Raw genomic sequence first — 15,883 nt, 5'->3', positions numbered from 1 at the left:
AATCGATTCTCGCAATATCTCCAAGAAATTCACAAAAATCAATAAAAAATCAGAATGACTTAATTTTTATTCTTAACGTCAATAATAATCAAATTTGTGATCAAGAATCATTATTTTGACTTTCACGATGTTAAAATAAAGTCATATGGATTTTCTCTTGACTCGGTGTGTTTCCTTAGATTAGTGTTCGCGTAAACGAATTCCGCTCGTGGACACCCCGTGTCTCTGACTTGACACTTTTGACGGCGCCGGATGTGCGATACCGTATTGCGGGCAGATGGCACGTCGTCGTATCGGTGCCGCAGAAGCAATTGGTTTCATTCGAAAAGTCAACGAGCCAGTGGTTTCCACGCGCGCGCCAATTGGGCCATTGGGCACGCAGTAAAACGGCAGCAGAAGTTCGCAGCCTCGGCACACAGTGCGCCCTTCAGTCAATTTAAATCCATAAAATCCTAGTACCACATCCCTCTCCGCTCTCGTCCATCTGCCGCGTCTATTTCGAGAGACGGCGGCAATCCCGTCTGTCCTGTTGTTCCGCCGCCGAGAAGAGACGTAACGATCACTTAAACGGCGATCCCGTCCTCGAAGTGCAGCGCGCGATAGACGCGTTTTACGAGGAAGCTGCGGCGAGATCTGTCCGTCATCCGCCTCCCTCTCAAGCGAGCTCAATTGAAGCGCCTTGAACGACCGTTTCATCTTTCCTTCTCATATCTCTTCGAGCTCTTTTTCTCTTCCACTAGCCCATAGCTGGCAAACGATGATGTCATTTACGCGATCTTCGGCGAAGTTCCGGCGCAGGCGACGTCGCCGCGGAATTAACGCGTCGCTACGATCATTAACACGGGTGCTTCTATTAAATGTAATTGCCTGCACTTCCATGAACACCGCGTGGAAAATCGAGCCCTGCGGTAGCGATAATTCGTTCTAACGCGGTACATTTAAGCGAAAGGGAGATATGTTCGTGTTCGGAGAGAAATTCTATGGGAAAGGAAGTGGTTTGCGTAATTGACTAAATATAGCAATAAAAGGGAAAAACAGTTAAAGAATAAAAAGGAAAAGTTTGATATAATAATGATGATTGTATAATAGAAGTAAAAAGGTAGAACTTAACTTTCCTGAATGAAATAAAGTAAATTTTAGTCCGCTAATAATTAATAGATAATTCATTCACAACGAAATTCATTCTCAACGAAGTTTTTCCCGTTCTAATTATATTAATGGTCTTGCTTCGATAATTAATTTGTAGCAGGGCAAGAAGAGAATAGTTAATCGGGAATTAAAACGGGAAAATGTGTGGACGCGGCGCGCGGATAAGTACTCTTCAAATAACATAAATGTTAATGGAGTTGAATTATAATTGCTTTTCCGAACGAGCACAAAAGTAACTTTTCGCCGCGATCCGTTATAACTCTGTTAGATTAATAATACTTCACTTATATACGTTATGGAATTCTATTTCATGACATACACGTAATATATTCTGTTCTCTCTTTGTCCTCTTTTCCTCTCGTAGTTAGCTCTTTAATATGGAATCGCCACCACTTCGACGAACGTGATAAAAGCGTTTTATTCCTACATTACTACCGTACAATGATATAGCATCTTACTGCACCACAAAACGTTTCAATTTTGCATGTAACATGGTTCGGATATGTGCAATCTAGCAAATATACATAACATACCAGTGCTACAAATAGCAATTTAATTTTCTATTCAAAGAGTCTCTTAATAAATTTTAAATTAAATATTTATTAATAATCTTTGCATATATGTATATTAAATATCTATTAATATAAACAGAGATATCTATTAGTACAAATTAGCAATTTTATATTTAAGGTGCGCATTTATTTGCCAACAAATAAAAGTTTAAAGAAGAATTTATATTAAAATTTATATTAAAATATTCATTTTACAAATTTTTCTAAAATAGACGAGTTCGCTTTCTATCTTTAAAAAATAATTCACAAGATTTTTCTTAGATATGCTAGTTATGTTAATCCATGCCTGGCGTTTCCAACGGAGGTATAAGCTTACTTTATCCGCGTATCTATCTATGTAACTACAAAATCTATCTCGTCTATCTCTCTTTTTATTTTGATATTTCAAGTTCATTGTATATGGACCGAATATATATACCTATATATATACATATATATCGATCCTATTTTTGGAACCACCAGGTTGTATGCTGTGAACGCGATGGAAAGCCCGTCAAGAATGCCGTTCGTGAAAGGACTCGTTGCCATAAAAGGACACTTTCGTCTGCCCCGATTGCCCCGAACATTAAGCCAGACGTGCAGGTACATGCACTTACGACCTTTGCACTGACAAGTTTCTCCAGGCACAGTTGCGCTGAAGCACTCGAAGACTGAAGCAATCTACATAAAATTATATGGAACACTATCTTTTTATAAATTACTAAAGAGCACTTATAATAATTTGCTTTAAATTAACAATATACTAATATGGATGTACCGTTTTCAATTACTTATAGTAGAGAGATTTTATGTACAAAATATAAAACATAAAAATGTAACATAAAATATTTTAAATATAAGATAACCGTACCCAATATGGCTTAGTATACTTAATGTAACCGTTCAAAAATGTTTTCTCTTTTAAATGTGACCAATTTTAGACGCAGCAAAAATTGAATTGATTAGAGAAAATGCAAAACCTTAGGTGATCATATTGAGTACGATTAATTTATTTTAAATGAAAAAGTACTACATAAATTTTAATAGAAAATTTTAAATTAAAATACTATTTAAAAAACATATAATATACGTATATTTTTTTAATTAATATATTTCATTATAAAGACATTTTATTGTAATGAGAAAATATAAAACTATTCATCTTGTAGAATTTTATTTCAATTTTTTATATAGAATAAAAAAAACACAACATTTATATAGAATTAGAATTTTCACGGAATTTGATAAAAGAAAAACCCGACTTTAATGTTAACTTTATAATATAATTACCTTATAGGTATCCTTATTAGTATAAAGTATTGTAATAAAGCATGTTGATATTAATCACATTTTAAATTCAATAACGCTGCACATTAAAAATTTTATTTTGTTAGTGCAGAGTGAAATCAAAAGCGATGGGCGTTGGTAGCTGCGTACAAAATACTGGTCCGTGCCCAAAAGGGTAGTTCATGCTCCCGGAGGTTGTATTTATGTAGCCCTTCTATTGTTCGGGATAAAAAGAGCATCTGTTATTATTGAATCCAGCGAAAGTACATTCGAATCGAAGTCAAATAATTCTTACGTTTTTATACATAACAAAGTTAATTTCGAATGCGTCATGGGAAATGCAATTATTTTCGTCACGTACTCATTCTTTGGGATTTTCATCTAACTGATTGAAACCGAAGGCTTAAAAACGATTGCTCAATGATTCACGCGCGACTAACTCAATTCATCAAGCAAGTCGCTTTTATCGAGGGAGAGGCACGCTTCGCCGTTCGTGTTAACTCCTTTGCATAATCCCATCGATAAGAATTATGGTATCACATCTATTCGATTAGAAGGAATGAGCTGACAGGATCGAAATTGGATCGAATTACAATCGGTGCTACACGCAAATGTACAACTAAAAAGAATTTTAAACTTTCTACGCTGTTGTTGCTCTCAATCGCCCGTCTTTATTAATTATTGTTTTTTAAACTTTCTATTTGAAGACACTAAATTAGCATGTACATATAAATACACTATACATTTAAATTCTGATACAAGTTATAAAAATAATGTACAAATAAATTTATGACTTTATAAGTCTATTTTAAGCAGTATTAAGTCAATCTTTCCCCTCTCTCTTTTGACTTAATATACACATATATACTGCCCTATTTATGATTATACAGAAAGCATGATATCAAGAGAGGAAGGAGATTAATCAGATAGCATATCGAATTTTTCGATATTATCCTTAATGACGATTCATTTTGAAATTTAAATTACAAAGGATATTTGCCAGCCCTCATCTCCCTGCACACCAGTGTACACGTACGTGATGCGAGCACGTGCGTCGTAGGTAAGTAGCCCTATACAAATACCACGTCCAACGGAGCATGTTTTGCGGAGGGTTAAAACCGCTTTGTAGACACGTGCCGTTTCAGGAGGAGATGAAGTATCGTTACGGTTACATGATTCCGGTTTTTTTACTGCCGACATTACTGTTGTATGTTCGCCGACAATGAGTTAATGTGTTCCCTGACCGCACAAAAATGCTCCGAACGTTATTACAATGTAAATTGCCGTCTTGTAAACACCTGTAATAAAATGTTAAACGCTACTTTAACGAGAAATGTTTTTGATATATTTTTGGAATTACTTATCGGAATTATTCGTGATATTATCATTCCTAGGAAATTAATCCCTCTCAATTTTCATTTTAATATTAAAGCATTGTCCAATTTTATTTCATTCTTCTATTATTATATAAGCACGTTTTTGTATTAGTATACAAGTAAACAAATTTTTACAATTTATGGTAATATTTGCCATAGGGCTGTGTATAAAATTTGGGTGACAAAAATATTTATACGTAGAGCTAAACCATTGCCACGAATAATATAAAACGCAGAGCAGGACTTTTGCACTGGAGTGTACGAGTGTTCTGTAAGTCTGTAATCCAATTACAAGTAGCTTATAAGCGGTGGCACGTACTATGAAGGGTCTATGAGTGTTACTCGCGTGTAATGTCGGCGTTAACGTTTCGTCGGAAACACGCGTAGCGCGAATAATACGATTTAGTTAATCATGTGTAAATGAAACATGGGGAAGCATGGCAGTGTCAACTCTGATTTTTTTAGCTCAAATGATATTTCGTTACACGAATATCGAACAATCTTAATCGAAATTTGAAATAGAACACGAAACGATGTAATTTGTTTCAGAGCTTTTTGATTGCTCGTCAAAATATCAAAATAGATTCAAATAAAATGTTTCCAAAAAAATTCTCTTTTCAGATTGCACTTACGTTAGTCAGATTTATCAAACGTAGAGTGACATAAAACGAAACTGAGGGTAATAATGTTTTAGATCAAACAGAGATAATTAGATAAGTGCCGTCCGACAAATTCGAGCGATATCAAATTTTATCTAGTCGCATAGAAAAGATTCGTTTCTGTCAAGGGAAGGAGAGAAAACTTTTAGGCTGAAACATCATCGTGAGTAATTACAAGGCAATTCATGAGTGAAGAACGGGTCGACGTAGTTTTCGGACCCCCGGAAAATGAAAGGCTACACGTGGGGTGGTTGTATTAAACTGGCAGCGGGCGGTCTTTCTCTTAGTTCCCGCACCGACGGAAACGATTGATTAATGAGGAATGTGCGTGCACCGTATACGATGTGACAATTACGCCACGCTAGACGCACTCGTCGTCCACGCACGCAAGCACGCACGCACGCAAGCACGCATGATCGCGCGCGTCTCGATGTCAATGAACGTGCGTGTGTACACGAAGGCGCCGCGTCGCATCGTCCTGGTGTGAAAATAGCGGTGGCAATTTGCACGCACAGCGGGGGCATCGCCCCGTTCATGCGTGCATGCATTTGGATGATTCGCGTGCGTGGAACCGCGAAAAGCGAAGTCGCACTAAAAAGCTTCTCACTATCTACATAATAGGTCGTGAAACCCCGAAATACCATGACACCATTGTTTTCATTATCATAATACAATATAATGTGTGCGAGATAAAGAAAAAAAAATTAACTACAAAAAATATAGATGTGAATACAAGGTAAAAAAATGTTTTATATTTATGTTAGAAACGATTCACTCAAGCCTTTGTTAAAATTTTGCGTTGAATTTTTAACATTTAAGTATTAATTTAACATAGTGTACGTTATTTACATATATATTTTTATGTTAAATTGATATACATTCAACATTTTATTAATGTCAAAATAACAATTTACGAGTAAGCGAACAAATAAAAAAATATTGTGTTTTTAAACGTAAATTCTAAGATAAATAATTTAGCATATTATAATCTTAATTTTACTGAGCAAATATGCTTGTACAAGTTTGCTTACAAATTATCAGTATTACATCTTTATGTTAATTTTTTTACATAATTATCTGTATTACTTTTTAACATATTTATTTTGTGTTAAATTAACACAAAAATTTGAGTGGACCGTTTGAGTGAAATGTGTTAAATTTAACACAAATTTTTTAACTGTGTGTATATATAGTCTTAACTAAAATATGTAATATTAGACTACAAATCAATTGATATCGATATTTTTCGTTTCAAAAAGATATCAACTGCGAGCTTAAAATCAGACTGCTCGTAAACGAAAGAGACGCTGCTGATTTCGGATACATCCTGTTACGAGGATCACGTAACACAGGGGATTAAATCTCGCTCTGGAAGAGGGTGATCTTTCGGGTGAGATTTCACATTGCTTCGGATTAGTTTCGCATTGTGCCTCGGCGTCGCGATAACAAGGATCTCGGAATAATTCAAGCGGATGAGAGACATCCTGTCACAATACGGCGCCTTCTACTCGCGACAGGAGGTGGTCCTCGTGATTACGCCGGCGGCGTGAAAGAGGATCAACGACGACACACACGATCCCCGGAAATTTCGACACGGGACTGGACGGAGGCTATGGGATACATTTGCATAATTCAATTCCCGCCTGGCGGCGAGCGCGACGGAAGCTCGAATTGATCTTATCCTGAACCGCTCGACTGAGCGACTAGTGAGTTGGTCACTAACAAACACGTTCCCCTTCTTTCGCTTTGTTACCTTCGTTTATCTAATGCTTTTAAAAAACTGATGATAAATTCATCGGTGAGTAATCTGGTTAAAAAACATTCTTAGATAAGCCATACACCATCCAATTATCTTAACTTTTACTTTATATCATTCAAAATTAATAACAATGATAGAGGAGAATAAAATGATATCAGCTGCAGTGGTTGTTATTAAAAAAAAATTGCATTAATTTATGACCATATAATAATTATAAATTTTGATGATATACCTTTAATTTTGAACAGACTATATTAATATTATTTTATACGAAGGTTGCGGAAATAGGAAATAACAATGTGATTATTTTGTATATATAAGTACACACTGCATTCACATTGGTGTAGTTATTTTGCATTCGCTACTCTAATTATATTATAAATCGATGGGTTACCGCAGCTATGGCTGATGGGTAAACCACTGAACAAAATGGAATCATCTATCAGCATAGCTACGCCTGACAGATAGGCTAATTAAAAAGTTAAACAGTGAGCCGGATATGTACAGTTGCCATTAATAGTGTGCAGTAATATACTATGAAATTATTATTGATAATGAAGTTATGAATCACATACCTCTATCTTCATAATCTAGCTATAAGATAAATAAATAGAATCATGGTATGACTTTATATTATATATAACAATATTTTATTTTAAACCAACTAAAAAAGATATATCAGATATCTTATAAAAGATATCTTATGAGAGAATCGTACATTGAGAAAAATATTTTGATTGTATCAACAAGAAGTACAAATAAAATAACTTCTAATCATATAAAGAATTCTTGTTATCGTAATTGAATTTCTGGTTATCTCGAATAGAATGTTTAATAGATTTAATTATAAATGTCTGATTTGTACCTTTCTGGTTGAATTTACCAGAATTCCAATTAATTCAATAAAATGTTTTTCCAGTGTAATAAAACAATTATAAAAATATCTATCTTCTACACTTTGTGTCATAAACATTTTTTAATATTATTCAAATGAAATGTAATTTTAAATAAAAATTTTCCTATGTAGTGTTTTATGATCGAACATTATATATGATTTGACTTCTGAAATAATCTTCGGATGAAAAACGTTATAGGAATACAATATTAAAAAAAAATACATACTAGATAAATATATTCCCTGACGTGTTCTAAAATAATGATAATTTTTATGACTGTCGTAAATGTCGATATACAAGTGCGAACCAGTTCGAGAATGGACAAAATGGTCACGCGATGATCTGATGAAAGTAATAAAATCAAGCGAGCACAATGGGACGAACAGATTGTTTGATTGGTGGATAAATCGCCAACGAACGATCTCGACAAGCGACTCGTTGCTAGCCGATCGTTCAACCGACGTTGCACAAAGATTACATAGAAGAATCAAGAAAATAACGTGCTTCCTAAGTCATGAATAAACTATCGAAGCAATATTGCTTGCAGTATATGAAACCGATACACTCGATTCAATCCTCTACGGAACAATGGCTTGAGGCATGTCGGAAAAATGAATCATTTTATATTGTGTGCGCTTCAAAAGAATGGAAGAAATATTATAAAGAGATATGAGAAAGTACTATCTCACTGCGAATAAAGAATTAAATACTAAATTAAATAATCTAATATTTCGTGTTAAATACATAATATATTAAATTAAAAAATTATAAATTAAAATTATTAAATACGAAATTGATAATTTTAATATTAATTTTATGAGTTAATAGAGAAAAGTTATGTATATAATCGATGTCGTTCACTTAGTTAGATTCTTTGAAATGTTTTGTTGATGCATGGTTCAAATTTAATTGTTATCAGCTTGGTTATGGATGCAGCTTATATACGTGAAATGCTGAGAAGACAAAGAGAAACAGTACTCTATGTAATAAGATTGGTTTGTACTTTTTTTATCAAATGTACTCACGTTCATCGTTTAAGTGAACCGAGTGTGCATGATTGTGAGTAACCCGAGAACACATCGCGATTATGGATGGATATCAGGTACAAGGAGAGGTAGACCAGGCATTAAACGATAAGATGCATTTTTTTCGTGTAAAGAATCTTGGAGTGGTTTAATTAAAGCAGAAAAAAATTCTGACAATAATTTCATTGCAATTTAAACAAACATCTTCAAAATCATTAAATTAGAATCTGAAAGCAGAATTTTTAGGCCAGTTGATCACTACGTTAAATACGTAATTCTAAAGTAACAGTCTTGAAATTCAGTTTCTACCTAATCTTCAAGAATAATTTGTACGTAAATTCAAAACAGTGTATGGCTTTTGCAGAGAGTTAACAAACATGTTGGGACGCTAATATTTCTATTAGAAAAAAATTAAAATCCTTGAGATATTAAGTAGCGTAAAAGCAGATATTAAAACTTTATTTTATTCTGAATTTTAATACACTTAATTTCAATGAAATTTTAATTAAGGATTATCTAGAAAGTTCAAAATTAAATATTAATAAGTTGTTCGAGAAAGTATTCCAATCTTCGCTAAGGTAAATTTAACAACTCTAAATTGCTCGAAAAATTTGCAAATAGAAAGCTATGCGAAGAACTCAAAACATCAGTTCTTATATACTGGTTCTGAAATTAAAAAGCAGGAGCGTGTTATCTCGTGCAAGAGTATATAAAACTTGTGAGGTGCCAACAGGCACCGACATCTGATCTTCGGACTGTATTTATTTGGAGTATCTTGCCGCGCGAGAGAAAAAGAGAGTGAGAAACAAAGTCCTCTTTGTGAGGGGGCGAGCTGGAAAAATGACAGTCTTGTAGTCATTCTTCCGTGATGTCGTGCAAATAGACTCTTTGTTCCTGTCTGATGATAAAAACCACAAAACAAACTTTTGTATTTAATATGCTGCGAAAGTAAAAAATATATCGAGTAAAATGCAGATCTTCTAGAAAATTCTAATCTTGCTTTTAGTGTGAGAATTTTTCTTTAAGCAATCCAATATAAAGAATTTCGTAGACTGATTAAACAACAATTATAATAAGTATACAACATTAAATATAATGTATAAAATGTAAAGATATATTTTCGTGTAAATAATTTTATATTTATTTTCATTTAAAAAATATACAATTTTTCTCTGACATTAAGATACGCAGAGAGATCGTAAGACATTTTTAATAAACCGATTCATAAAGAACGACTAAAACTGAACGGAGTATGGCGATACCAACTTACTTGGAAGCTGCCGGTTACGCAATTGAAGCACATGTTTTTAATTAAAAATTCATTGGCTATGACTAATACATGATTTTATGAGATCTGAGATCAGCTGAATTGCATAAAACGATGACAAGCGACTCCTAACTCGTTATGACTGATGTTTTAGACGGAAGTTTGTCGGCCGGAAGCGGCAATTAATTTCATCTCGAAGTCGTTTTTTCATCTTTTCTTCTATCTTATAGCTTTGCTCCATTTACACTTTATTTTTAACATCTTTGAATCATCGTTGCTAATTCTACCAGCATAATTTTAATCGGTATATGTGACCATGACCATAATCCTATTAAAACGTATGCTTTGTTTGTCCCTAATCGTATTTAATTGTATTAAATTCTAATTATAGAATATATTAATTGAATCCATATAGATTTATAGAATCCATATATTAATTAATGTAGAATATTCTAATTACAGAATATTAATTGTATTGGATTATATTAAATTCTAATTATTTAATAATATAAAAATATCATTAAACAGAACGTGTTGGAGATTATATCAATAAAATGATAAAATTACGCTACTTATGAAATAGAAAATAAATATGCTGCGAAATTTATTATCACGACTACAATTAGCAAATTTTGTGGATTAATTACGCACGTTATGAAACAAACAGTTCAACCCGTAAAGTAGCGTTGGTAATCCGCTAAATGCTATACCGACACTTCGAACTCTCAAAGCAGATTCTACTAGAGATTCGTTTAAAGATACAATTACCGACTCGTGCAAAGTCTGAAGATGTAGTCGAGAGAGACTTCGGATTCGACGGGCGCCACTTTTCGTCGATAATGAAAGAGCGGGCCGTGTCCGCCAATAATTGCAGCCGCTGCGAAAGCATTTAACGAGGCTACTATTGCGTCGTGATCGATACAGCCCTAGACAGAGCGTCACGCATAAATCGTCGTGTAAAATAAATTTATGACGTGGGCAGGCAAGGATCGTATCTTGCAGTCTTGAATGACTCGTCGCAAATTCTTTGCAATGACGAACGTATAATCATCAAGATGACAAAGCTTAAAATTGATAGTACTAATTAACATTTCAATTACGTGCTGTTCTAATTTAACAGAAAATTACACAGTTATTGATCAATTTACAACCTAAAGAGTGTTTTAAATGTTTGCTCTCCTTCTGAAAATTTTTGTTTAAAACAAGACAAAAAGAGAAAAATATATAGATATAAGATTGTCGCGTGCTTTAAATTTAATGTAAATTTTAATAAATTATGAAAGAGTACTGGAACAGATCTCTTTATAATTTTCTCCCATTCAAAGAAAATATAGAATTCTAACTAGATGATTAAAATTGTTTTCTTTTTTAAGGAAGAAAGATTTGCATAGAACAATGCTGTTAGCGGTTTCCCATATCGTGATGCAAACGAGCGTTAAGAATCACGCCACGTATACATTGGACGTGATTAGGTGCCCCAGCCTCCAATTCGTTCGACAGCCACTGATACCTCATAAATATGCATAGATGCACCTCACACGTGCATCCTGCGAGGAGGCTGGACCGTGGAGGAGATAGGTCGGTCGATGCCGAAAACGTGAATACCTTCAGGATGAATGGATAATCGGGTGCCCTTTCGCTTTATCCGCGCTCGCTTGTTCCCCCTACTCGCGTGGCAATAAAAGACCAAGATCCTTATTCTAAAGTGTCCCTGTTCGTGCCCACTTTTTAAACGAGGGTGCATAGAACGCGAGAGGAAAATACGTTGCGTTCGAGAGAATGAAATATTTAGTAGCTGCTCGTTACTGCTCGTTTGTTTCACGTAAATTCTCATCTTGATTCTTAACATGCGCATGAAGTAGTGGATCTGAAATTAGCACGCATTCTATTAATATCTGAAAAATAATAAGAGTTCCCCCCAGTAGTACTTTTCATAGTTCTACTGTTCCTTATTAAAATAAGTTTTTTTATCTTTTGGTATAAAAAGTTTTTTTATCTTTTGGTATAAAAAGCGGAACTTTTTTAATTTTTATAAGAAACTGTAGAACTTTGAAAAGAGAGAGTGTTACTGTCATTATTTCTTTTTATATTAATAAAGTGTCGTACTAATTTCACAAATTCTTTGGCAGTTTTGGGTAAATTAACGCGCGACATTACCGCTACTGTTATGTGCAGGCATGTGTTTATTACTCTGTTTACATCCTGCGAAAAAGATAAGAATATTATTAAATTATTAAGTGATAAGGATAACATTTTAATTTAAAGCTGCTGAGTGCTTATCGTATTATAAAACTAAAAGAAGATATTACTCCCTTATTTCAAAAGTGACACAACTTAAAAAAAAATTAAGTTTCCTAGGTCGATAGTCCGTTCTTATTTTAAGACGTCTTAAAATATGGCCCTCTGACTGATTCACAGTGACATCTTAAGATTATACTTAAAACGGTCTTGAATATAATCAACTATGAATATCGGCTCTAGAAAATGGAAAAAATTATTTTTTAACTTAAGAGAAAATTATTAATCAATTTCATGATTATATATCATATATATCAAAAAGAATATATTTTTAACATAATGAAATGTCGTTTTTGTCATTCTTGTCATTTTTGTTTTACAACTCTCTTGAAAAACTCGTTTTAAATTGTGAAGATTTTGACGATTTTTTATAAAGTTAGTTCACTTGTGATAATTAATAGAATAATGTGTTTACTTATTCATGATAATAACTAAAAAATCACGTTTCTTGAGTTTTGCCATTTTTGAAATAAGAAAACGATATAGATGTAATCTCTATAATTATTTTACGGACTTATTCAAAATTATTATCTACTTTTCAAAAAATTGGTTTTTGTTCACTCTGAATAAATAACATCTTATATGAATAACGGCTGTAAAATTAATGCTTCAAAAAACGTATCTTCTCAAAAGCCGCACTTTCCTTCAAGAGGATATTCCATCATAATTGAATTACAAATCGCCAGGAATATCTGCTGGTGTGTAAATATTCATGGACAGATAAGTCTCCCGAGTCGTGTTTCGCGATGAGCGATGAAATTTCATTATGATATATTGACAAGTATATTAAGACGAACTCAAGTTCAATGATTTAATGCAAATATCAGATGCCATAATGAAAAGAAACCAAACCTTAAGTTATTCTCTCATGATTGTATAGATAGCCTACAGTTTTATGGCAGCTGTTTCCTTCAAAAAATTGAGAGGATGAGAAATGATGATTAGAAAATAATAAATTATTATTTAAATATCTTTTTATACATTATGTAAGTATATATACATATATAAGATATTTAAGTAATAATTTATTATATATATAACATATATGCATATATATATTATATATATATAAAGTTTCTAATTAAGTTTGCTAAATTGTCCTTCATGCAAGATTTAAATAATATAAAAAATTAAGTTGCGCGCTCGCAAATCTTGATTTCCGACTTGTTTAATTTCTTGCAATAAATACAAATTTTTATCGACGAATCACGAAGTAAATACGACTAAAATCGATGCCAATCGCTCGCGAGCACACGCACGTGAGATCGACAAAACTTGCTTTCTCACGTAACGTACGCTGAAATTGCCGATCATTAAAAGCATCCGGTCTCTGAAACGCTCGGCTCGAGTTTATGAGACCAGTTTCTGCACCCAAATCAATTTGCAAGGGCCGCATGGAGTGTCGTCGGTCCTTTTGCTCGTTCCTATCGCGATTAAGAAGGGATGCTGTGCATCAACAACGGATGCACGCATACATTCGATCTGTACATACATACCGTGACAATAATAGTAATTACAAATTTTTAAAAAAGCTAAATAGCAATGCCCATTATATCTAATGCTTGAAACGGACATATTTTTTCAACAGATATATGATTTAATAATACACTACCTAGAAAGAGTAGTTCCAAAAAAGATTATAATGTCTAGAATTTAATTTGAATTCATATAAAATTACTACTACGCGCGCGCGTATACGCGAATAATTACACAACATAAAAGGGGACATATAAATCTTGTGCATATCGTTTGCAAATTACGTCATTGATTACAGTTTGCGCGACTCGTTCAAATGATATCAAACTAGAAATTAAATACGCGCGAGTTTAATTCTCGTTTCATCTTGTTTCAGTGGAAATATGTATGTACGTGAATTTATATGCTCTCCATTCGTTTAACTCCGTTGCGACACGTGTCGCCATGAACGTTCCACCGTCACGTTTCCGACCACCAGATTTCTCACACTGGAGATATGAAATCATGAATGACAACTGACCCTAGAGACTAAAGGTTGAGCACCAGTGAGTGGCAGGACGTAACATTTGGTTCGCACGTGGTAAAAGCGGATAGTATCAACTATCAACCACTCATAACTTCATCCATTTGCATGTATAAACTGTTGTGTCGAATACATATCGCATTTTTCGTGTGTGTTAATTTTCATACTTTCATAAATTTTGTACACTAATAGTCACTAATACAATTTGCGATATCAATAAATATTTAAAATACTAATAAGGTATTAAATAGTTATATGACATTAAAATTTACATGTTACAAAGAGTTCATTATATGCATGATGTTTAAGACTTGAAAGAAAATTTTAATAATTAATTTTTAGCGAAAAAAACAAATTTTTTCAAATTTATTAATATTATTTCGATTATTAGATTTCTTATAGTTGTAGAGATATAAAATTGTCATAAATAACAATTGGCCCTAGAAATTAAAGTAATATTTAAAAAATACAACTCTGGAGATGAAAAAAATTACTAGAAATAAATTAAAACTAATTGATAAATTACAAATTAACAAAAAACTAATAAGTTTTTGTAGACTCCTTTAATTAAAACAATTAAGAAAAACCATAAAACATATATTACAGACAATAGGAGTCAACGCTGGTTATCAATTAGCGCAATTCTTCTTAATATTAAAAATATAAACCTTGACTTTGAGCGTTTCCACTCATGGTTTGAGTCTTCATCAGCAATCTTTTCCTCTAGCGCAACGATTGGAATATTGCACGACAAAATGATATCTCCAACTAATTAAAATTAATTGATGTGATTAAAATGAAGTAGTATTAAGATTGTGCTTTATAAATAAATAGTTGACATTCAACAGATTTTTTTAATACTCCCCAGCCATCTGTTTTAGCTACTTTTTATTTTTTTTATTTGTCTATTCTTTATCTTTCCAGAACGAAGTGAATAAAATCGTAAAAATGTTAGACCTAGTATCTGGTCTATGTAAATAGATTCGAGAAATGTTGCTCTACAAAAAACTTGTAGTGTCCTGTAAGCAATTGTTTTAAGGGTCTTTCAAAAGCTCCGACGACCACCCACGTGTGTCTTGTATTACACTCATGCATTGTCGTCTCTTCGTCTCAGATTTTGCACGGCTTGACTCGCGCGCGCGCAGAGAGGAAAAAGAAAGAAATAAGAATCCTTGAACAGATCAAGGTTAATATGTTTTGTACGTTGTTTTAAGGGTCTGCCTTGGCTAAACTGGTGTTTAGATTCTCAGAAAAAGAGCCTGTTTTGTTTTATCTAGGGCAAATAAATATAAGATAAAACAAAATATATTATATAATCCAAAACAAAGTAGGGTAAAAGCAGGGATTATGAAATAGCTTTTTTTAAATTAACATTGTTCCGATATAAATACATATAAAGAATTAAAATTTACACAGAACTCTTGAGGAATGTGTTAGCTACAACATCCAATAAATGAAAGTCGCAAAAATTTAAGTCTACAACGTCAATATTAACAAAAAAGTCAAAAGTGAGAAAATGGGAGGGTCTAAAAAATGGGATGTAATATGGAATACCGATGAAATTTTGACCATAGTAATAAATAACACAATAAATGAAGTCCAAATTTGTTTATTTAT

General features: G+C 33.1%; 1 protein-coding gene across 1 annotated transcript in view; it reads right to left on the bottom strand.

The window, feature by feature from the left end:
- p130CAS (Serine_rich_CAS and FAT-like_CAS_C domain-containing protein p130CAS) overlaps positions 1–15,883 on the bottom strand; it is a 70,626-nt gene that overhangs the window by 26,656 nt on the left and 28,087 nt on the right. The window lies entirely within an intron of this gene.

This window comes from Trachymyrmex cornetzi, unplaced genomic scaffold (genome assembly GCF_001594075.2).
Source record: "Trachymyrmex cornetzi isolate Tcor2-1 unplaced genomic scaffold, Tcor1.1 scaffold75, whole genome shotgun sequence".
NCBI classification, from domain to species: domain Eukaryota; kingdom Metazoa; phylum Arthropoda; class Insecta; order Hymenoptera; family Formicidae; genus Trachymyrmex; species Trachymyrmex cornetzi.
This window is presented reverse-complemented; position numbering and strand designations above follow the sequence as displayed.